Below are 23,213 nucleotides of genomic sequence, written 5' to 3' on the forward strand. Positions count from 1 at the left end.
ACCATCGACTCTGGTTAAAGCATCATTCCAGGAACTTCAGTTTGATTTTAGTGCTCAGAAGACTCAATATCAGCTTCTGCCTAACTCTGTTTTACTATTTACCCTCAATGCAGAGAAAAAATATATAATATATACTTGTATAAAAAGTTAGACAAGAACAAGAAAACATGAAGCTATAATATTCAAGCTTATTTAAAGCTACAAAGTCGGATTACTCATGACCAAAGACGCTGATCGTGTTTTTACATATTTATTGTGAAGCTAAATGAAATCCTTAAAAACACAGACTTTTATTTAAAAAGAAAAAGAAACACTTACAGCTCCTTTCATACACCAAAGACACATCTTTTACTCTTTTATTTGATTTAGCTTTATATTTATGCTGGTATGTAACAGTAGTTCTACACTTCTTGACAGTAGCAGTACTGCTGTTTATGTGAGTTTTATAAAAAATAATGTACCAATAACACCAAGACAAATTCCTTCTATATACGATACAATCTGATAGACGTTTGTGTTATATATGTAACATTAAGTGGGGTACACACAACAAGATAATCAAGCCGATTTCGGGCCCGATTCGCCCCTTCTGACCAAATTCAGCAAAAGCCTGATTATCTGATAGTTCCAAAGATTATCTCACCAGATGTTCCTGTAGTGTAAAGTGTGTGATTTTAAGCCCACCGCCCCAATTTTAAATTGTCAGACATCCTGTTGTGTTGGGAGAACACAGAGGACGGCCGAGCATGGACTCTGTGAATTTTCACTTTAAACAGAATAGCCAATCGGGAAGCAAGCTGACTGAAGCCAGAAGCAAAACAAACATAACCATGGCAACGACAGAAAACACAAAGCATAAAGTTAGATGAATTTTATAAATGGAGGAGCAACTTGTTGATTTGTTGTAACAACACGAGAGTTTACACAACGTGTCTGTAAAACAAAGCGCAATCCAACTGACAAGGACAGGAGTACCAGCTAACAGCTAGCCACATTTAGCTTGACCATCATTTTTATTTACTCTTAAATCGCGTTCGACCGTGGGAGATAACGAGTTCTGAGAGTGGAGACTGTTGTTGAATGAATCTGTGAGTGTGTTAGCTGAGTCGGTCATCTCGTTGCTTTCCACACACACTATAAGAACTGAACTGGGAAATCTGTCATTATTTGTCGTCATGTGTGGGCTCTTACATTAGCCAGGCCTTACTTGGTAATAAAAGTTATTCTGATTCAGTTGCTGATTGTGATTGCTGATTGATGCCCCCAAGCCCGGTGATGTACTTTTAAATAATCTGCTTGACTCATTTTCATTTTTGTTAAATGTCTGTGAACTACAGGAGTAAGAAGATAAACCATAAGATTGAGGTATTAGACTTCTTAGACAACATTTTGGACTGCTGATAAAAGCTGTAAATGGAATAAAATGATAAAGGTAGCCCACCCTGCAGTACGTTCATTTTTGTACAAAAAACACAGTGTCATCAGCAAAGAGCTTTACTTTTTCACAAACAACTTCTTTCATAAAAACTACAAAACACTACGGCACGCAACATCAGAAGACGATCAGTCAGCACAAGTTCAGTAGATGGACGGTTTGTCGTTTCTGAAGATCCTCAGCAGAGAGAGTCCACAGCAGTACACCAGACTCTTCAGTATCAGCACCGTGTACAGCAGCGTCAGCAGCTTCACCTTGTACTGAGACTGAAAGGACACTGACAGACAAAAAGACATGGCTTAAGCTTTACAAATATAGAGAGTTTTATCATTTTATCCAGGGATAACTGACCCCATAAAAAATATATTCCATCAGGCCCCACTACTTCAGTGTTTGAAATCTTATCTTTAAGATTTGTTTGGCACAAGGAAGGAGCAGAAAAAACGTTTATTACAGATAGCTGCTAAAAGTTAAGCTGCTTTGATGAACTGTCGGCGTTAATAATACAGAAACATATGAAGAATACTACTGTTTTTGGAATTTAATTTCACATGGACTTTGCTCTCAGGTTAATTTCCAACACTCACAAACCTCAGAGTCTGATGTAATGACACATTGGTTAAATTTAATCAACTCTGTCTTTCCCTGACCTAAAAAGGATTATTCACGCCTTTGTCTTTTCACATTTGTACTATGGCAATGTTCTTTTAAAGCCTGGCTCACACTATGAGATTTTCCCCCGATTGTATAAAAGTCAGAGTGGCATGTCAGCTCACACTGTTCGACTGCATCGTTTACACGCCCGACCAGACCTTGCGATTTACGTGCTCACACTGTACGACCTGATCGTCGGGCACGGCCAGAGAGCTCACACTGCACGAGTGAAATCGGGTCGGAGCGTTGACAATTGTTAATAAAGTTTAATTTGAAAACTCCAACGGACGGCGGTCTGTGAAAGAGAAGGAAGTGGAAGTTGTTTTAGAATATAGGAAAGTAGACACAATCGTAGCTATATGGATATAAGTTTCAGAAAAGTGCTGCACTGATGATCTGTACTGAAAATAAAAGAAGAAAAAAACGCTGGGTTGCCGCTGGTCGCCATAACTACAGTCCTCCCTTGTCTCTCGTGATTATATCGTAGTCGCACACAACTTCTGCCGGACCCTTTCATGACGTAATCATCAAGATTTTAGATTCTAAACTCCCCTTGGAGACATCGAAATACAAACTAAATCGGCCCTAATATGGAACCCTGTGGTACACCAGAGGTAATGTAAGTAGGGGGAGAAGAGTAATAATGTACGTTGACTGAGTTTGTTTGCTCTTAAAGGTAAGTATAAACAGATTTTGATCTAACTGTCTGTCGGCTCTCTCTCTGGAGGACTGGAGGTCGTAGGAACTGTGACCTCTGTCAAACAGAAGGAGTTAAAAATAAACATCAGTCCTCTGCTCCATCGTCTCCACATGAAGCTGAATCACTGCTGAATGCAGACACCAACCCTTCATTACCTATTTCTGTTTGAGCATTCACTGTGCCCCCCTCATGCTGCACTGAGCAGAGGTATTTATAAGGGTTGTACTTTCTCTGAGGGATTGTCAAGATGGAGGCGCTGCACCCCGACTCCCTCAGCTCCTGCCGCTTCACATCAGCAGGGTTCACATCCTCCAGAGGACTGCTCCCTTTCTGTTTTTTCCAGGAGATCTGGACCAGAGGAGGAAACATGGCTGAGGCCACACACAGTAGAGAGCTCTTCTCCTCCAGCTGGGCTCTCGATGCTGCCGGTACAAGCTCACAACGGGTTTCACCACCTGCTCATCTGAAGACACACACACATGCTGATCACTAAACTTGTTGAAAATGTTTTTTAGACTGAGTCTCTAAAACAGTTGAGGTACAAGGGTTTTAAGGTTTTGGCCCGTGATTTAATTTTCTATTTTTGGAACTCACATAAAATAGAAATTAAAAAAAAAAGAACAATCCATAAGTTTTTTTCATCAGACAACCAAATGAATGAAAAAATAATGAATCATTTCTAATTTACCTATTTCCCATTCTAGTATATTAGTCAAAACCTCACTAACCGAGATGAAGACATACCCGAGACCAAGTAAAGACCAAGCCCATAAATATCTCTCAAAGTTCACCATCTTGGGGTGCTGGTTGCACAGTGGTTAGTGCGCGCGCCCCATGTACAGAGCCTATAGTATTCCAATTGGGCAGCCCAGGTTCAAATCCCACCTGTGGCTCCTTTCCCGCATGTCATTCCTCACTCTCTCTCCCTGATTTCTGACTATATCCAATGGTCTATCTCTCCATTAAAGGTACAAAAAAAAGCCCAAAAATAAATATTAAAAAAATGTCATCATCTGCTGTGTCTCTCGATCTCGACTGGTCCGTAACCGGGGGATAAAAATCAAACTACAAATTAATTAAAGTTGTTTGTTCTTTTAGAAAGAGGCGTTTCCTTCTAATCACAGTAATGAAGTGGAAAAATAGCCGATCAGTGGTGGTCTTGATTTAAAATCCAGAGTCCACCCAGACTGAGATCGAGACAAGACCGAGTAAAAATGCTTTCAACCCAGAGACCTTCAAAAAGTGGTCTAAAAACCAAGATGGATATTGAGTACTACAACAATGATACACAGATTAACAGTAATTTCTAATCACTCTTTTAAATATAAATGAAACATATTGGAATATTTTATTCAGTATCTTCTTTTGTTAGAGTTTTATTTTAAATCGTCCTGGAAGTGTCAAATTAACCATCATGAATAATGCTATTCTTATTTTTTTTACACTTTTACAGGTTATTAATTAAGTTTTATATTTTATAAAAGAAAAATTACATTCATGTACTCCATTTTGTTTAACACAAAACCATTTTATATCACATGATGTTTTGTAATTTAATTGCACAAAAGAAAACGCCTCCGTGTTTCTGTCTTAATGTTTCTTCGCTGGAGGAGGAACTCGTCGTAGCGCCCGGCTTTAAAATCTGTAACATCAGAAAAACTTCTTTTACTTTTTTTAAGTTTCGTTGACCTAAAACTCCATTGATGTTCGACTTTATTCCAGAGCCTAGGCGTTCAAAAGGAAGGTGGTCACATGTAAAAGGTCGGATTGGATCGGATCCAAAGAACGTGTCGATCAAAAGAACAAAACAATAAAAGAAAATCAGATAAATTCAGGTGGTCAGGTTTAGATTTAATCTGCATTAATCCTCCAGTTTGTGACTTTGAATGAGGATTGAGATGACTTTGATTAAAATAATGAGGATTATTCTGCAGCAGACGACGGATTACAGGAACTCAATTTGAGAAAACTTTTAAATAGAGGGAGAAAAACTAAATTTTTTATAATTTTGGTTCTGACTCTTTCTTTCGTTTATATATTTTCCTTGTTAAGACAACATTATGCTCGAGACAAAAGCGACTTTGTCCATTCATTTCACAACAAAGGCATTCAATTTTACAGAAGCCCAAATCTGTCATGCAACTACACATTTGATTCAGTTTTCAGTGATAATTAGTCAGTTTTTGGATGTTTTTTCTCGAGATAACGAGTTAATTTCTTCACTAATTTCTTGAGAAAAAAGAAGGAATATCAACTTGTCATCACAGGAAATTAACTGTCATTCTCTCAAGATAAATAAGTGATAAGATAAATAAACAGAATGCCGTGTGTCCACCTAGTGCTGTCTTTGTGCTCGGGAGTGTTTGTATGAAGCGATGTGCTGCTGAGTAACTGAGAGAATCAAAATCTGTAGATTTGTAAAATGCACGATGATGCATATGCAGCGTGATTAAAGCTTTTGAAGTAATTATGGATATTTTTAATGTAACAAGAGTTGCATAGCAGCAAGAACTGTTTACTGAAAATGAGAAATATACAGCATATATAAATACATATTTATATAAATATATATAAACTCTGAAGCTGCAGACATTAATGTAAAGAACTGAAGAAATGAATGTTTATTCTTACCTGTGACAAACAGTTTAGTCCCAGAGCCGAAGATGAGTACTCCCACAGTGAAACAGACTGATACAAAAACCTGTCTGCTGCTGAAGGACTCCAGATTGTGAAGCAGGATCATATTTCAGCCACATGATGAGTTTCTCTGAAGTCCACATCAACATGACTTTCTCTGATGTCTTTAGACACACTAGCAGAGTTTCTCTGTGGACATCAATGTCTGTCAGTCCAATCGTTTTGTCCACTTGGGTTTGAATGTTGCACAGACATTCTTGGTACTCAGAGGATTCACCTCGTTCATTCAGATCACTGCAAAGGTGTTTCACTGTAAATGACCCAATAACAGAGAGAAGAGGTGATTATAACATGTTTAACTTTCATTGTTAATGTTCAAAATCAAAAGTTTACCTTTTGTTATTTATACTTAACAGGTGAAGCAATTTAACCCAGACTTCTTCTCTCCATCATTGTTTTCTTTCTCTCCTTTAAAGGTCACATATCCTCCTCCTCTTCAACCACTTTAAATAAGTCTCAGAGCTCCTCAAAACATGTGTGAGAAGTTTGAGCACACATTTTCTGAAAATCGGAGCAGGCAAAAGTTGAGTATTTCTTTTAGTCATACAAAATAAACACATTTTTAGTAACACCAATGTGTCTCCCTTTTTTCCTCAGTGCAGGCAAAAATATACTCATAGCAAAAACTAAAAGTAATTAACAACAAAAAGACCAAATAAAGAATTATCTTAAGGCAAATTGTTGCCCACAAAGGAAGTATTTTGTACAGGAGATAAAGAAAGTGTTTCCATGGCTTTGTTCAATCTCAGCGTTTAGCTATGCTGTGACATCATTAAAGATCGTCTTTTAAACTTGGTTCAGGAACAAAGACCACGCCTCAAACACAACCCATTTCCATTTCATAAATATTAAGGCCTTCATCACTCCTATTCCTCTGACGCTGGTTTCACATCCCACTCCAGGAACCACGAGGGTCCATACAGAGAGCAACAAAGAGACGACCCCCGACCCAGAGTCTCGACCCCTCTGGTCTCATCACATCGTTTCTACATCGGCTGACACCAGTCCATCGTCCTTCTTTCATTCACCTCCCGACCCTTACCCCCCTTCCACCCTCAAGGCCCTGACACACCAAGGAGACCGTCTCTTTAGTTTTTTGTGCAGTGTGGCTCCGTCGCTACATGTCGGCCCCCACCTGCCTTTTTTCAGACGATTGCACATGTTGAATCGGCGGTCGGTGAGAGGAATCTCTCTGATTGGCTGTTGGGAGGTTTCATTTCTCTCCAGCTCTCCTCTCAGGTTCAGGAAAGCCCCTTGAGCATGTCTCTGTAGTATCCATGCTTTCACCCATTAGTGAGCTTTCTCCTGATCTGTCTCCTCCTCCTCTTCTATTCTTTTACAACTAAAAGACCAAGAGCTGACAACGCCAGCGCCATTTTCATCTTTTAAGGTGACGTGAGACGACGCCACAGGCGACCTTCGTCCCCATTAGTTCTTTGCCGTCTGCTTGGTGTGTCAGGGTCTTTACCTTCATCCATTCATCTATCCAACCCTTCATGCATAATACAACAAACTATTCTAAATCAGTAACTTTCTTGGTGTGGTCTTTGTTAGTAAAGTGTGCATAAGTATAGAGACCAGCTGCACATCTATTTAACCTTTCTGATCTAGAGTATGTTTTTAGATGGTTCTGATCTTAATGATTTTTCTCTGCATCTCATCTCATGTTCTTTCGTTTCTGTTTTCCTCCGCCTTTCTAACAATAACGATGTTATTCTAAAATGAAGGCGTCCTGTCAGCAGTGATAGAATAAATCCCTCAGTGTTTGTGACTCTGGCTGAGATGGAGGTGAAACATGTGAACCTGGGCTGTGGTTCACTGCTCTCTTCCTGTAACTAACTCTGAGTGACATCTGTTCATGTGTTGGTTTTTGTTCAGGCAGCTCGCTTCATTTCTCACTGTGGAGAGCACTACCACTAACACTAACATAACAGGAGCAGTAATATGTGGCTGAATGAAAGTCTTTAACTCTCTGGATCTGCAGCTCCCAGCCGTTCTTTTTCACAGCTGAGAAATCATCTTGCTGTGGATGATTGTAGCCTTTATTTAAAGCTCCATTACTCCTGTCAATATCAAGAATCACTCTGAATGTTTCTGTGTCTTTCTTGTGGTACCAGAATACGTTGTTATAATAACACTGATCAGTGCCTCCACAGCTGAAGGAGACTTCTTCACCGACTCTCCTGGTCAATGATAAATCATCCTGAATCAGCTCGGCTGCCATGGAAACCAGCGCTGCAGAGAGAGGGTCAGACAGGTGAATGTTAGTGTGACGGTGTTTGGTAAAGGTAGAGTTTGTGGGCTCCTGATTGGCCGGAAACACTCACCTGAACACAGGCAGCACAGGGCGGCGGCTAGGAAGAGAAGCATTTTGGAGCTGCGATGTTTCCTCTGGTGAACCCGAGGAGAAGTGACGCTGTGACGCTGCAGAGGACAAACAAGGACGAGCTGAGAGATCAGACGAGGAACACGTGGTTTCTATCAGAGGCCTCAGATCTCCCATCAGCCCCTGATTCTATTCAAAGTTCTGAAAGTCTGCAGGAAGTTAATCTGAATATTTATATAACTTTTTTTATTGCATAATTTGAAACTCTTTTATTTACCTCTGCAGGTGTTTTTTGTAACTTAATTATATATAGATGTTTAATGTCTGTTCTTATTTCTGCTGCTGATGTAAAAGAAGGAGACAAACAGCATGTCTTTGCTCACTTCATGAATTCAGAAAATGTATTTTCAAACTTCTTCAAAAGGAATAACTCTGTTTGCACTGATGAAGTCTGTTTTCATACCTTCAACATTTCTTTAAGAGGTCTTTTTCTTCACACTTTGATGTTTCTTATGATGAAAACTTTAAAATATTAACAACAAAAGACACATCTGATATAACATGAGTCTTTAAAGTGTTACCTCAGTGTCACATCTTTAAATAAACTCCTCCTTCATGACTGTTTGTGGGATTTCAAACACGTTTTTTCAGAAGGTGGATCTCTGGGAGTCTGTGTCTAACTTAAAGGAGAAAGAACACCACCTTATGGTCAGTTTGGGGAACTGCAAAGGTACCTTGATGATGCTGGTAGTAGTATTCAGGACAAGGGGAAACCTCTGGTGTTGAAAAATAAAGCAATCCTGCAGTTCCTCGAGGGTCTGCTTGAGGCTGGAAGTCACATACACACCCATTCAAAAGTCTGTTTTTACAGCAGAGATTAACATGTTTACAGTCTGGTTCATGTCTCTATCAGCTGTTACTGGACGGGGGAATTTTATTTATGTTTAGACATGTATTAGTGCTGTCAGCATTAACTACTTCATTGTGAGTAATCTCATGTTATTTTGTCCCTTCAGGCTCTCCGTAGATAGTGGTCCTCAGTGTCTCCCTGTAGTCTCAGTGATGTAAAAGAAGGACACTGCTGCATCTTTGAATGTCTCATTTCACTTTAACAAACTCTCAGACAGCTCAGCTGACGAGTCCAAATTCACTCAAACAAAATAATTTGTTGGCTGAATGTAATAAAAGTATGGAAACCATTTCCATCAAATTAAAATGTGTTCTTTTAGCATCAAGGAATTTTGTTAAGTCAACATAAAATAATTAGGATGGGTCAGCTGAATGTGTTTGTGTTATTGTTTTTTATTCATGATGGTTCAGGCCTATCTTATTTTAAAATGTTAATTAATGTATTCTACTAGGTGTGGACTAACGTGACTTACTCAAGTTGTTTTAACTTCTTTACTCTGGTTGCGTCCGACTCCTTTTAGTCGTGTTGGTTCAACTTATTTTAACGTGGTAAAAAATGCATGCCAACAAAAGCCATCATTTAAAGCTAAACTCAAATAACCTTTTCTTTAAACCTTTCAAACAATGTATACTTTGAAACAAATAACTTAAACAGAAGTTTAATAAAATGTTTACAGCCTGGTTGGAGTAAAAGATAAAATATCACAGACCCAACGTGATCATGTTGCAACAGATCTGTATTTGCCAAGTTATAAACAAAGAAGCTTAACAGGAAAATACAACACAGAGTTTCCTCCTTTTAAGTGACAGCAGATTGGACATTTGTGCTATATGTAAAATAAAACCAAGACAATTTAAAGATTCAGTAGATCACAGAGTAGTCCATAAAAAAGAAAGATGTTTTTTGTAATTGGTCCAGATAATTTTACAGACAACGCTTGAACATATCACACTAGTGGGAACAAAGGGGAGACCTCATCTAGTCCATCTGATCAAGCCTGATGTGATGAGAAAAAAGATCATACCTTGTATTGCATCATCAGTTTTTCTGGTTCTTCGTTCACGTAGACAGAAAAACCTCTAAGGATGTAAATAAGGAAGAACAGAAACAGCATTAGGAGCATTATCTTAACCAGCCATCACAGTGAGTGTCACACATCTGATACATCTTCTAACTAGCTTCACAATGAGTGATCATTAAAGCCCTCTCTCATACACACTTACACAATAAAAGGTGATAAAAAACAAAAATATTAAAAGGAAGAGAGAAATCTTTCCATCAGATGGAGTTCACTGAAAGAAGGATGGATGTTCAGGTTTTGCTGCGTTCCTCAAAGAGCAGGTTTTTTAACAAGAGACCGGGTGTGTCTCAAACAACGAAAATTAATAATAGTTGAACTTGAGCCTTCTCTTGGTGGTTAATATATTTACTTTGACCGTTACCTCAAACAAAACCACAAAAATGATGCCTTAACTATCCCTTAAATCTAAGAGAAGGCTCTCTCCATCAGGTAAAAATCTCTTCTTTGCCCCTCCCCCCGTCATGAGCCTTTCCCCCCCTGATTCTCTGTAAGTACGGATGAAGGTCGTTTATAAGGACAGGATTTATCAAACAGGGTTTATCCAAAGAGATACCTTTCATCAGAGTTCCTGTTCACCTACCTTACAGGGACCATGTTCCTGTTCTCCTACCTTACAGGGACCATGTTCCTGTTTACTAACCTTACAGGGACCATTTTCCTGTTTACCTACCTTACAGGGACCATGTTCCTGTTTACCTACCTTACAGGGACCATGTTCCTGTTTACCTACCTTACAGGGACCATGTTCTTATTTACTGCTCGAGCATCATGGGACAGGTAAACAACATAATTCCAATCATTTTTGTGTGTTTATCCCAAGAAAAGGATGTCTCCCTCTGCTTTTCCTCTACTCCCATTATGAGCCTGGTTTTCCATGTTTTTCTAGTTCCTTTCTCCATCAAGGATCTTCTCAGACAGGGTTTATGTAAGTTTATGTCCCCATAAATCGTCTATATCTCTTGGGGGACTCTCCACTTGTCCCTATCTCCTTTCATTGGGATTTTCTTTTAGGCCAGTATGACCCCAAAATGCACCAACCATTTCCTAACAGTATGTGGACCATGGTTCACTACTCCCATTATCCTTTCTTGGGTCTTCTCAGGAGGAGTTTATTTCCCCAGAGAAAGCGCTCTCCCTTGTGGGCAGACTATCTGTACATCCCCATCTACCTGTCATTTACCTTTTTTAATATTTTTTTTGTTTATCAAGCATCTCATGTTGACCTTTGTTTGCATACCAACCTAACATGGAGAGTTTATCTAGATTTGTTTCCCAGGGGAAGGATCTTTCCGTTGGGGATGGCCCTCATCTTGCCTACCTCTTTAATACCATACATGTTTTCTCTGTGCTTTTACACCACAGGTCACACCTACACATTCAAACACTGATGGTAGAGGCTGCTGTGTAAAGAGTCCATCAGAATTAACCACTCCATTCATACACATGCATACACTGTTGACGAAGCAGTGGGAGCAACTTGGGGTTAAGTGTCTTGCCCGAGAACACATCAGACATGTGGCTGCAGGAGCTGGGGATCGAACCCCAGACCTTCAGTTTGAGAAAACCGACTCTACCAACTGATCCACTATATTGTACAATATTGACTGATTTCAGGAATAAAATCTTTATCCTTACAAATAATGGAAAGCTGAAACTTTGAGATACAAACAGTAGTGATGCAATGTGTTGCTGCAGCTACTAGAGGGCAGCAGCTTTAATCTTTACAGACAGGAGTACAGTCATGTTCACTGTATGAGCTGATAATATAGGAAACATCATAATAGTTTATCATATCACGATCATATGTATGACTTGTGGTTTTGTCCTGAAAAAAGGTTTTTCATGACAGAACAAACGTGTGTAATGTTGCCAGTTTGTTAGTTTGATCAAACTTTGTTGATTTTGATCTTTTGTTTTAAACTTTTAACTGATGTAAAGTGTCTGTAAGTACTTGAAAGCTCTTTATAAATGAAATGTATTATCATTATTTGTTATTTAACAAGCCAATGAATTAGTTAATGACCCAACAAATGAATATATACATTTTAGCTGCCGACACATTATCACTCAGGTGCGTCTCCTTTACTGAATAAATATACACAAACTGGGAGAATGTTGCCTCAAGGTGTGTCGACACTGTTGGTCTTCAGTTCATGTGAAGGGAAGGTTTTTTATGTAACAATAAAGACAAGACAATAAAATACAGAGTGTGAGAACAGTTCATCAGTGTGTGCAGCAGCAAATATGAATCTGTGGTTATTAGGGTTTAGAAAAACAGTTTACAGCAAATCAACACTTCCTCCCCTGCAGCAGGCAGGCTGTGTGGGTTTCCTGCTCTGCTGCTTCTTCTCTGTTAGCGAAGGGTTTTCAGTTTAATCACACAGCGACAGTTACGACCATCGACTCTGGTTAAAGCATCATTCCAGGAACTTCCGTTTGATTTTAGTGCTCAGAACTCTCAATATCAACTTTCTGTCTAACTCTGTTTTATTATTTAACATCAATGCAGAGAAAAAATATATAATATATACTTGTATAAGTTAGACAATAACAAGAAAACATGAAGCTATAATATTCAAGCTTATTTAAAGCTACAAAGTTGGATTACTCATGACCAAAGACGCTGATCGTGTTTTTACATATTTATTGTGAAGCTAAATGAAATCCTTAAAAACACAGACTTTTATTTAAAAAGAAAAACAAAACACTTACAGCTCCTTTCGTACACCAAAGACACATCTTTTACTCTTTTATTTGATTTAGCTTTATATTTATGCTGGTATGTAACAGTAATTCTACACTTCTTGACAGTAGCAGTACTGCTGTTTATGTGAGTTTTATAAACAATAATGCACCAATAACACCAAGACAAATTCCTTCTATACACGATACAATCTGATAGACGTTTGTGTTATATATGTAACATTAAGTGGGGTACACACAACAAGATAATCAAGCCGATTTCGGGCCCGATTCTCCCCTTCTGACCAAATTCAATAAAAGCCTGATTATCTGACAGTTCCAAAGATTATCTCACCAGATGTTCCTGTAGTGTAAAGTGTGTGATTTTAAGCCCGCCGCCCCAATTTTAAATTGTCAGACATCCTGTTGTGTGGGGAGAACACAGAGGATGGCCAAGCATGGACTCTGTGAATTTTCACTTTAAACAGAATAGCCAATCGGGAAGCAAGCTGACTGAAGCCAGAAGCAAAACAAACATAACCATGGCAACGACAGAAAACACAAAGCATAAAGTTAGATGAATTTTATAAATGGAGGAGCAACTTGTTGATTTGTTGTAACGACACGAGTGTTTACACAACGTGTCTGTAAAACAAAGCGCAATCCAACTGACAAGGACAGGAGTACCAGCTAACAGCTAGCCACATTTAGCTTGACCATCATTTTTATTTACTTTTAAATCGCGTTCGACCGCGGGAGATGACGAGTTCTGAGAGTGGAGACTGTTGTTGAATGAATCTGTGAGTGTGTTAGCTGAGTCGGTCATCTCGTTGCTCTCCACACACACTATAAGAACTGAACTGGGAAATCTGTCATTACTTGTCGTCATGTGTGGGCTCTTACATTAGCCAGACCTTACTTGGTAATAAAAGTTATTCTGATTCAGTTGCTGATTGTGATTGCTGATTGATGCCCCCAAGCCCGGTGATGTACTTTTAAATAATCTGCTTGACTCATTTTCATTTTTGTTAAATGTCTGTGAACTACAGGAGTAAGAAGATAAACCATAAGATTGAGGTATTAGACTTCTTAGACAACATTTTGGACTGCTGATAAAAGCTGTAAATGGAATAAAATGATAAAGGTAGCCCACCCTGCAGTACGTTCATTTATGTACAAAAAACACAGTGTCATCAGCATAGAGCTTTACTTTTTCACAAACAAGCTTCTTTCATAAAAACTACAAAAACACTACGGCACATAACATCAGAAGACAATCAGTCAGCACATGTTCAGTGGATGGACGGTTTGTTGTTTCTGAAGATCCTCAGCAGAGAGAGTCCACAGCAGTACACCAGACTCTTCAGTATCAGCACCGTGTACAGCAGCGTCAGCAGCTTCACCTTGCACTGAGACTGAAAGGACACTGACAGATAAAAAGACATGGCTTAAGCTTTACAAATATAAAGCGTCATTTCATCCAAGGATAATTGACCACATGAAAAAGATATTCCATCAGGCCCCACTACTTCAGTTTGAAATCTTATCTTTGAGATTTGTTTGGCACAAGGAAGGAGCAGAAAAAACATTTAATACAGACAGCTGCTAAAAGTTAAGCTGCTTTGATGAACTGTCGGCGTTAATAACAGAGAAACATATGATGAATACAAATGTTTTTGGAATTTAATTTCACATGGACTTTGCTCTCAGGTTAATTTCCAACACTCACAAACCTCAGAGTCTGATGTAATGACACATTGGTTAAATTGAATCAACTCTGTCTTTCCCTGACCTAAAAAGGATTATTCACGCCTTTGTCTTTTCACATTTGTATTATGGCAATGTTCTTTTTAAGCCTGGCTCACACTGTGAGATTTTCCCCCGATTGTATAAAAGTCGGGGTGGCATGTCAGCTCACACTGTACGACTGCTTCGTTTACACGCCCGACCAGACCTTGCGATTTACGTGCTCACACTGTACGACCTGATCATCGGGCACGGCCAGAGAGCTCACACTGTACGAGTGAAATTGGGTCGGAGCATTGACAGTTGTTAATAAGGTTTCATTTGAAAACTCCAAAGGACGGCGGTCTGTGAAAGAGAAGGAAGTGGAAGTTGTTGTAGAATATAGGAAAGTAGACACAATCGTAGATATATGGATATAAGTTTCAGAAAAGTGCTGCACTGATGATCTGTACTGAAAACCAAAAAAGAAAAAAACGCCGGGTTGCCGCTGGTCGCCATAACTACAGTCCTTGTCTCTCGTGATTATATAGTAGTCGCACACAACTTCTGCCGGACCCTTTCATGACGTAATCATCAAGATTTTAAATTCTAAGCTCCCCTTGGAGACACATACAAACTAAATCGGCCCTAATATGAAACCCTGTGGTACACTAGAGGTAATGTAAGTAGAGGGAGTAATAATGTACATTGACTGAGTTGGGTTTTTCTTAAAGGTAAGTATAAACAGACTTTGATCTTACTGTCAGTCGGCTCTCTCTCTGGAGGACTGGAGGTCGTAGGAACTGGGACCTCTGTCAAACAGAAGGAGTTAAAAATAAACGTCAGTCCTCTGCTCCATCGTCTCCACATGAAGCTGAATCACTGCTGAATGCAGACACCAACCCTTCATTACCTGTTCCTGTTTGAGCATTCACTGTGCCCCCCTCATGCTGCACTGAGCAGTGGTATTTATAGGTGCTGTTCTCTCGTTTTGAGATCGTCAAGATGGAGGCACTGCACCCCGACTCCCTCAGCTCCTGCTGCTTCACATCAGCAGGGTTCACATCCTCCAGAGAATCGCTCCCATTCTGTCTTTTCCAGGAGATCTGGACCAGAGGAGGAAACATGGCTGAGGCCACACACAGTAGAGAGCTCTTCTCCTCCAGCTGCGCTCTCGATGCTGCCGGGTACACGCTCACAACGGGCTGCACCACCTGCTTATCTTTGAAAGAGCAACAACACACACACAATTATTCTAAAATTCTATAACTTCCACTTTGAACTTCCAACCCTATTTCATAAAAAATTGGGACCTAGTGTAAAATGTAAATTAAAACAGAATGTGATGATTTTCAAAACACTAAAACCCCTCGTTCAATAGAAAATACCACAAAGATAACTGATATATTTTATTGTTTTTTGAAAATGGATAGACCCATTTTTTACTTGACGCCAAAGTAGCATGTTTTAAAATAGTGGTCAAAAGAACTTCCCAGAGGATCAAGAACCTGTTCATAAACAGGTCGGATATGTTGAGACAGTGTTATTATCTGAGATAAAAATATATTCTGTCGAACAAAGTTGGTTGGTCTTCTCTGGCACAGAGACGTGATAAACACATGTATGTCTTTAAATCACTTATTGGACGTACACCATCTTATATAACATCGCTGCTGAACTGGACCAAACTCACTCTACTAATCGTCTTTTGCTTCAAGCCCTGCGGGTCTTTTATTTACTTGGAAAAATCTGCGTTTAGCTTTTCTGCTCCAAAAATGTGGAATAATTCACAACACACTCTAAATATGGAAACTCGTGTTTCTCTTGGACAAATAAAGACAATGATCTCAAACCACTTTACCACACTGCGATTGTTTCTACTGAGAATCATTCCGACCCGTCTTTGTTGTTTTATTTGTGCTCTTTTTTTTGTATCACTACATCATTATAAATGAGGGAAGCCTCAATGATCTGATGATGAAATTATATTTTCCCAATCACGCTAACCAAATAATTAAATTAAATTAAATGTGTCTTTCTAGAAAATAAATTGTGCATAACAGCAAATATAAAATTGTCATCACCGTTGTGTTTACCACCCGGCATCTATTATTTGAAACACTGTTTAGAATCTGTAGATATATGTGTGAGTAAAGATATAAACATGTGTGTCTATTAAACAAAATGTTACATGCCGTGTAGGACATTAAATAGCCTAAGTGCTGTAATATTACATGTGATATCTTTAAGGGTCTTATTTAGTAACCAGGTTCATTATTTATTCACATAAAAAGCATATGCTCCATTAAATAAAAAGCTATTTTAACAAGGTTAAATTTCGTCTTTCATCATAATTGAATCCGTATTTTATCTTTGTTTGTGTTTTTGTCAAAAGCTGCTGCTGACTCACAGAGAGAATCCAAAACATATTTGTAATAATACAGTTACAGACCTTTCTTATGAAACTTGTTCATCACATGAAGAAATAATGACTTCAGATGTGACATTTAAACTTCTTTCAGGTACTATGACTTCTCTATAAAACATTAAAAAACACAACAGCATATAAGCCCTAAAGCAGCAGACTTTAATTTAAAAACAATGGATTAATAGATGTTTAATCTTACCTGTTACAAACAGTTTAGTTCCAGAGCCAAAGATGTACCACACAGTGAAACAGACTGATACAAAAACCCCGTCTGCTGCTGAATACAAGTTCCTGTATCAAGTTATGAGCCAGGATCATATTTCAGCTCCCTCGTGTGTTTCACATCAACATGTTTTTTTTTTTTTTATACTCCAGCAGTAATGTCTGTCATTCTACTACTTTAGTCCACATGAACTAATGGTGCATTCATATGGTGTCGGACACATCGGGAAAACAAGTTTCTGAGTTGGAAAAAGAACATGAACGCTTGCTCAAGTCGGAGCAACAACTCGGAAACTCGGGAAAGAATTAGGAGCCCGACATGACGTCAGAATCGTCGTCACATGGGGGGCAAAAGATGTTTAGTTAATGTTAAGATACTTTTTATTAATTCACTTATTGTTCATCAATGTTGTAATCGTATATAACTAGTAACGGAGACATTCCTCACATCGTCTCCGTAGCATCCACAAAGTTTGTTGTTGTTACAACATTCAAATCTGAAAGCACGTGAACATACTGAAGTCAGGTATAAGCTAACAAAACAAAGGAACCCCTGGAGGCGATCATGTTGCTTGTTCAACTTGCTGCCAACTCGCAACTGAAATGTTGTTTACGTTGTTGTTACGTCATACCCAGTTTCAAGATCTGAGTTCCGAGGTAAATAGAACCCACCATAAACCTGGATAAAACTGAGATAGGTATGACTGGAAACCTCCAGTGTTGAAAAATTAAACCAATGTGGAAGTGCTAAATCCTGCAGTTTGTCCATTGTCCACTAGAGGCTGGCTCCAGGAACACTGGAAGTCACATACAGACCACAGCCAAAAAGAAGTTTTTACAGCAAAAACAAACATGTTTACAGCCTGGTACAAAAACCCAAAGAGGTCTGATTAGTTATTATCATCACATTCACTGTACTTGAATTTTTATTATAAAGGCTCAGTTTTGATTTTATGAACGATACGTGTTATCCATATTTAAGTGCGTAGCTGACCTGATTGACAGGTGGGCACGATGTAACGGTTTGTCAAGAGTCTCAAAACCCGTCTCAGCTCTCAGCCTGTCGTTAGGTTGACTGAAAGTTAGGGTGAGTCAGCATTTCCAGCATGGCGGCTGCTGCCGATGAGCCTCCGGAGTCCCCTGCAAGAACAGACAGCAGACGTCACTCAGGCTTCTTCCATTAATATTTACAGTCAATGGTTAGGAACCGGTGTTACAGTTTAAATAGAAACTGTGTTCGCAGAATCCGTGTGTGGTTGTCATAGTTACAACAGATGTTGAAGACAGAAAGTCTCCTTATCGATGCCTTCTTGTTTAGTTTTTCGTCATAGATATATCTAATGAGTGTTTTTGATGTTTGTATCTTTGCTCTGCTCAATTCAGCGTCATATTGCCTCTATCACTCTCTCTACCCCTCTCTCTGCTAAACCACAAACTTTTTGCGTACAGGTTACCCCTAGCTTCAGTCCGGCTGAGGGGTCTGGAGGAAAGCTAATGACACAGTTGACCTGACCGATTGGAGCCTCGGTACCGCGACAGTTTATAGATCATACAGACTTCAGTCATTGCTCAAGCAGCGTTTCACTACAGACCAGTTAACAGTTTATTGATGCACACATTATAACATTTCATACAATTTATGAAGTGTTTATTAATGATGACCAAATGATTTATAAACCTTTAAGAGATGGTTTATAAAACATCTATAAACATTATAGAGACACATGGACCAGATATTTGTTCATGGTTTGTAAATATTTTATAAAGCGTCTATTAACATTATTTGGATGGTTATTATAAAGTTGGAACTGAAGATTATAATCCCTTACTGATACTTTGTAAAGCATCTATAAATATTTTAGATAGATAATTAATATTATATCAATGATTAATAATTGGTTTGTTAACCATCTAAAAGCATTATCCACGCCATGTTTGTGCGCCCCATTAAATGTTACATAGATGACCTATAGAAGATAATTTTTTTGCACACCAATAACCGTATTGAAAACACTATATTTTACAAACCTTTAAGTTAATGTTGACAAGAAGGAAGACTCAGGGAGAATCGCACCGAGGACCTGCTCAGAGATCACCTGATTGTGATAGAGTGGAACGAATGGCTGGGTAAAAAACAACATAATGTTTCTTTAGGACGCCTGCTTGATGATATTGCTAAGTGTAGCCCAGGTTTAACTATGACACTTTAATTTTAAAAACATTCCTTTATTTTAAAAATAACATATATGTAGTGGAGCTGTAACTCAAGATATAAAGTTATTGAAAGATGGTTAGAATTCCTTTTATGCCTAAAGCTGTCTGATCAAGTCACTACTAAGGGTTACATTTCTGTTGTTTTCTTTGAGTGATTTGATGAGTTTGCAAGTGAGCCAATCGGTGAACTCTATAAGTCAGCGAGCCGACCAATCGGCTATCAGCTAGCCTTCGCTCAGGCTCCGCCTTCTTATTCCAGCGCTCGCTCTTTTGCCGCTGTAACGTGAGAGCTGCATTTACCCACTTGGTGAGACGAGAAATCATATTTAATGAAATTGATTTATAGAGATTAAAGGAGCCTATTTTTAGTTCATTCTCTCCACTGTTACCAGTGCGGTGAGTTATATTTAAGCATGTAAACGTCTTTATGCCTCAGAGTTACATTACTATAGTTAAAGTTCTGTTAGGAAATAATTCATGTTGATGAATGTTAACTTGCATTATGCAATTTCTGCCATTTTATTTATGATAGTTACTAATGTAACTCAGTTTCTGTGAAACTTGAATTAGACATTTATTTTTATAAAAGTTTGTCTATTAACGTATTTACAGTTTTGATACCTGAGAAGAAATGTTGCACAACTAAACTGAGATTTTGATTTGCCTTATGGGCTTACTGAAATATTAAGCTATTTTTATTTTAACAGTAGCCTGTAGCAATTGATTTGATTACAGAATGATAATTGAGAGAAATGATCTGGCCTCATTTCTAGGTCAGGTTTTGGTGACGGGCTGGAAATCATCGGACAGCCTGAGGTCCATTCCACAGAGGAATATGGATTCCAGATTGTCCTCAGATCCAGATAGTCACAGGTTCCAGTGTTTCTAGATTGCACAGATTCCCAGTCCTGTTGGCTGGGTGGGGAGCTGGATTGTGACTGTGATTTGGACTTTAGAAGGATTTTCCCTTCCTTGTATTAAATAGTGTATTTGAAAAAGATATATATATTTATAATTTTCAATTCAAAGCATTAGCTGCCAGAGTCTCCCACAGGATTTTATGAGACTATTGTGGGGGGACACTGTACTGCCTAGGGGGGTCCAGGGGCATGCCCCCCTGTGAGAAAAATGTGTACATTTTAAAGTTAAATATGAAGAGGCTAAATGTATGAAAAACTTTGTTCTCTTTTAACAATTTTATGCTGTTAATTAAATACAAATTGTCAAAACATGAAATCCAGAGGCTCAGGTCATTGATGGAGACCCTCAGGTAGGCGGCCAGGTGCTCTCCTTTCAGCCTATTGCAAAGATTTGATTGGAGCATGAAGTAAACTACAAGTAGCTCAATGAATGTCAATAAAAAGTGTATTGGCGGCATAATGTCAATATGATTATCACTCTTCTCCTGCTCCACCCTCTTGTCCAAATTTGGATCACATCTCTAAGATTAAGATTTACTTTTTTTGATCCCACGAGGAGAAATTTCAGTTTTTACACTCTGTAGTCATGAATGCACACAAGTGTGAAGTATATACACACATGTACAAACAGGATCCTATGGACATGCTCTAATGGAGAGATGCCAGAGTGACAGCGCTGCCCACAGGTGCTCAGCAGATGGTGGTGGTGCTTTGCCCAAGGGCATCTCAGCAGTGCTCAGGAAGTGATCTGGCACCTCTCCAGCTACCAGACCATATTTGGTCCGCACTGGGACTTGAATCGGCGACCCTCCGGTTCCCAACCCAACCCTCACAGACTGAGCTACTGCCCCCTCTACAACATTCAGTGTTTTATACAAAAGTGACATTAGTGGAGGGATGCTGGAAGTCAGTTTTAGTTGGGGGTGCTGAGTGGTCATTCTACTTGATGACGTCAAACTGTTTGCTGCGCAAAAGCAGATTTTTTTAATGAATTTTAATGTACAGTATTTTAAATATTTTGAGTATTAACAGCACCTCAAATGATTTAAGAACATCTCAACAGACATCAAACCTCAAACTGAAGGTTCAGACGTGGTTTATGATCAGTTTATAGTTAATAGTTTTTAAATAAACAGAGCAGTGAGGGTGATGTGCAGACGCACAGAGGAGCAGTCAGTGAACATTGGAGCAGTTTAAAAGACGTCAGTCTGTAAACAGAGACTGCAGTCTGCCATGTAGTTGTAATCACTGGTAAACATGTAAATTGTAGAGCAGGTGATCAATTTAACTGGTAACACTTTATAATAACCATGATCTATGACTACGTCTGACAAAGTATTATCTATCTATTTATCTAAAGGGTAAATAAGGGTCAATAGATATTAATTAACCATGAGTTAATAGTTACTTACTGTTAACAAACAATGAAATGATACTTAATAATGCTTGCTAATGATTTGTAATGCTATAATTTATTTTATGTTAACAGTTTATTGATGCACCCATTATAACATTTCATACAATTTATGAAGTGTTTATTAATGATGACCAAATGATTTATAAACCTTTAAGAGATGGTTTTTAAAACATCTATAAACATTATAGAGACACATGGACCAGATATTTGTTCATGGTTTGTAAATATTTTATAACGCGTCTATTAACATTATTTGTCCCATGGGTTTAGTTTTCAACCGTTGGGGCCCTTATGAATGTGTGTCAGTGTTTGTCATACCACATGATGAGCAAGGAATGGGATTTGCAGAGCACCCTCTGAAATAGAGGAAGTATTAATGTAATTTACAGAAAAAGAAACAAAGAAGGGTGTTATTTCAAAAATGTATAAAGCAAAGTAACATGAATCTGAAGATAACAACATGAGGGTTAAAGAAAAATGGGAACTAGAAACAAAAATTATAATAAGAGATGAACAATGGGAAGAATCATTCAAAGAGGGACATAAATTAACAAACAGTCCAATGTGGAGGGAGTTTGACTGGAAAGTCAAAATGCGATACTTTAACACCCCATCCATCACCTTAAAATACAGCAGAACTTCTGAGTTGTGCTGGAGGGGATGTGGACTAGTGGGGGATTTTACACACATATTCTGGGACTACCTGAAAGTTGTAGACTTTTGGAAAAATGTCCAAAAAGAAAGAAGTTAGAGTCAATCTAATCTTGGATCCTTCACTCTTTATTTTGGGTAAAGCTCCTGATACCAACATGGACAGAGACTTGATTTCCTTGCTTAGATTTTTGCATAGAAAACAATACCAGCATCCTGACTGAAACCACAACCTCCCAACCTAACTCAGTGGAGACACAGATTAAAACATTAAAAATAAAAAATAAAAGTATTAAGTGGTGACTAGAGTCCAGGCATTACCTGCATCACTGGGGCCCATTTGACATGTTTTTTTTCAGTTGTAATCTCGCTGTGTTTTGGGTAACACTTTATATTAAGGTGCTTGTAATAAGCATTATTAAAAGGTAATAAGTCACTTTTAAGACCTTATTAGATTCTTATTAACACTAATAAGTCTCTATAGGTGTTAAGAGAGAATTAACACATTTATTATGTCTTATAAGACACTTATAGGCTCTTATTAGAATGTTTTATCTGTGTATTAAATATAAAATAAGTTCTAAAAAGAAACACCTGATAAGTATAATTTTAAAATGAAGGCGTCCCGTCAGCAGTGATAGAATAAATCCCTCAGTGTTTGTGACTCTGGCTGAGATGGAGGTGAAACATGTGAACCTGGGCTGTGGTTCACTGCTCTCTTCCTGTAACTAACTCTGAGTGACATCTGTTCATGTGTTGGTTTTTGTTCAGGCAGCTCGCTTCATTTCTCACTGTGGAGAGTACTACCACTAACACTAACATAACATAAGCAGTAATATGTGGCTGAATGAAAGTCTTTAACTCTCTGGATCTGCAGCTCCCAGCCGTTCTTTTTCACAGCTGAGAAATCATCTTTCTGTGGATGATTGTAGCTTTTATCTAAAGCTCCATTACTCTTGTCAATACGAAGAATCCGTCTGAATGTTTCTGTGTCTTTCTTGTGGTACCAGAATACGTAGTCATAATAACACTGATCAGTGCCTCCACAGCTGAAGGAGACTTCTTCACCGACTCTCCTGGTCAATGATAAATCATCCTGAATCAGCTCGGCTGCCATGGAAACCAGCGCTGCAGAGAGAGGGTCAGACAGG

The 23,213-nt window shown here is 38.6% G+C and overlaps 1 pseudogene; it reads right to left on the reverse strand.

Annotated features, from left to right (window-relative positions):
• Positions 1–234: 234 nt before the first annotated feature.
• LOC110004544 (immunoglobulin lambda-1 light chain-like) lies at positions 235–8,017 on the reverse strand (annotated as a pseudogene).
• Between the last annotated feature and the right edge of the window lie 15,196 nt (positions 8,018–23,213).

Source organism: Labrus bergylta, chromosome 4 (assembly GCF_963930695.1).
Source record: "Labrus bergylta chromosome 4, fLabBer1.1, whole genome shotgun sequence".
NCBI classification, from domain to species: Eukaryota; Metazoa; Chordata; class Actinopteri; order Labriformes; family Labridae; genus Labrus; species Labrus bergylta.